We start from the raw sequence: 2,878 nt of genomic DNA, 5'->3' as shown, positions 1-2,878 counted from the left end.
TTGCATGACAATTTCTAGATAATAAATTATGGGGTTTATGGGGAAGTGTTATCTCTTACCTTAGAAAGGAGTGGTCTGCAAATGTTTTTGCATTGGATTACTTGTTATTTCTGTTCTTTGTTGCTTGGTTCTGAGAACTGTTGAGTAACAATGATAACATTGAAAGTACAGAAGTAATTATTTGGCATGGACCTGTGACCATATTCTTTCTTGTATATTGTGAAACATGACATGTCAAATATACTGTAGAGAGTGAGGATTATGTGGTTTATGTTGTTTACATTTCATTAATGAACAATGAACATTAATTATTAACCACAACAAAAATAACCCGACCATTGTTGCTTTATCACCATGTGCAGGTGTCATATAAGTACCTTGTGAGGTGGAAGCTCTCTTTATCTAATATTATATTTAATAATTTCTTTACCTAACCAGATTAGTTCATGACCTAAAATTGGTTTATAGAATATGTTAATGTCAGAATTCCTTCCAGTGTACATCTCCTCTCTATTATGCAAAGGCTGGTTGTGATAGAGGAGAGCACAAATGTTGAGACTCATCTATCTATCTATCTATCTATCTATCTATCTATCTATCTATCTATCTATCTATCTATCTATCTATCTATCATCTAAAATAAATTAAACTTTTTTTTTCAAGATTTACGAATTTCTATTAATAGTAAAATTACATTAAATTGAATTGAATAATCCTTAGATATTATTCATATTATGATTTAATAATTTTAAATGAGTAAAAAAACCTAGAGCTTAAAACATTTGGCATAAATCTTAAACTTGAATTTTTTTTTATTGAATTGATGAATACGAATCACAAACTAAATGGTCCATTCCCTTGTTCCATTAAGATTTATACAAAATGATTTTTATTGACTACTATTTTCACAAGTAAGGTATACATCCACAAAACTCTTACTAATATCACAACAGATCATCAAAAGTGCATTTTTTTAACTGTTGAGTAATGATAACATTGAAAGTACACCTGTGACCTCTTGTATTGTGAAATATGACTTGTCAAATTTACTGTATGGAGTGAGGATTTTGTGGTTACGTTACAATTTACCACTGACCTCTCTTACCTCTTAAATTTTTGTTTACATTTCATTAATGAACATTAAATATTAACCACAACAAAATAACCTGACCATTGTTGCTTTAACACAGTGATGTGCAGGTGTCGAGATCTAATCTTGAAAAAAGGCTTAACAATTGCATTGAGTGTAATTTACCATATACAGTGAGAATTATATTTGATTTAAACAGGAGAATAAACTCGAAAATACTGTTCATTTATATTGTTTATTATTGTTTGCTGTAAAATATTGTAAGAAATGTTTTAGAAGTAAAAACTATGAATCATGTTATAAGTGTGCTATCCGTCTGTCTCTTAATTATATATAATGTTCCCTTTCAGCAGAAATAAAATTTAAAAGATTCTTCAAAGCGACCGGTAGCCTAAGCATTAGGCTATATTTCCCCTTCCATCCCCAATATCAGCTTAGCCTGATGTAGAGAAACATTGAATATGATATTGAGCGTAACAAAAACAGCAACAGCTATGTGTAGCCTATTCTTGCCATGGATGATGTAGGGCGTCGTTTGAACGCGAGTTACCCCGACGGTTTCACCGAGAATAACCCGAGCACTGCAGCATCAGCACCAGTAGCAGCCGATGCGCAGGTGCCGCCTTTAAAGAGACCGCGCGCTCAATTCTCCCGTGCTGCTGGATAAGCTGCAATTTCCTTTTAAGTTTTTCGTCTACATCATCTCCAACCCCACCCTTCCTTTGCCCCCCCCCCCCCCCCCCCCATTAGGAAATCTCATAAGCAAATGGTCCTAAAAATAGGTTTGACATACGTTTTCCACCTGCCCCACTATAAAGGAAAACAGCCCTGTTGCTAGTGATCAGGAAAAGCGAATAGTCTAATGGTGGCTATTTGATTTGCACGAAAAATCGAATGATGTATAGCCTATATTTATATGGACACACGGAGATGCAGTTGCAGATGCTTGAATTTTCTCTTGGATCATGGGAAAACTGAGATCTCCACATCCACATGTCCCATGACGGTATGGCACCAGGCCAGCCCTGCCCTCACTTTCCCGCAGAGGGGTTGTAATGTAAACTACCTCACAACAGCACAATAAGCAGTGGCATGTGCGCCTGCCATCAGGTTATATTGAGAACAATGTGTTCTAAAAAAAAAAAAGAAAAAAAAAAGATTTCCACTTTGCAAAATATCAGCAATTTAACCAATGTAAGACTTAATTATAAATTTGAATTTTTAAAAATGGGTAAATGTTACATTACTACATACGGTATACATACGTTCAGTTCATTGCATTGTAAAATAGTACATGAGTATTAAATGTTAAAAAATACTAGTCTAAAATATAGTTACATAGTTACTATATCAGTAACAATATGAATATTTTGTTAATGGGCATTCCCAAAATTCCCTGCGCGATCCACTACACTTGCCTATACGTTTTATTTATGAAATAGGCTATGCTTTCTATTCTTATTTTTGTATTCAGTCATGTAGGCTACTTGAAGCGTTTTTTATTTATTTATTAGGCCTATATAAGTTACATTTTAATATTGTTATAATATGATATCCTCATACAGGTAAAAATATAGGCTACTGTCACCAAAATGCATGTAACATCATCATTGTATTTTCATGGCAGTGCACCCACTCAGCTGCCAGATTTTTACCAGAAATTTATCCACAACAATTACAAAATGCGGTATTATTTCGTAATAACTGCAAACCCAAGCAAAGCACCATAATCTAAGTAACCAAATATAGCCCATCACTGTCCTCCAGTGTGTAGGCTAACAGTGGTAT

This window comes from Siphateles boraxobius, unplaced genomic scaffold (assembly GCF_051911475.1).
Source record: "Siphateles boraxobius isolate OS27281-9 unplaced genomic scaffold, OSU_SipBor_1 24, whole genome shotgun sequence".
In the NCBI taxonomy this organism is placed as follows: Eukaryota; Metazoa; Chordata; class Actinopteri; order Cypriniformes; family Leuciscidae; genus Siphateles; species Siphateles boraxobius.
This window is presented reverse-complemented; position numbering follows the sequence as displayed.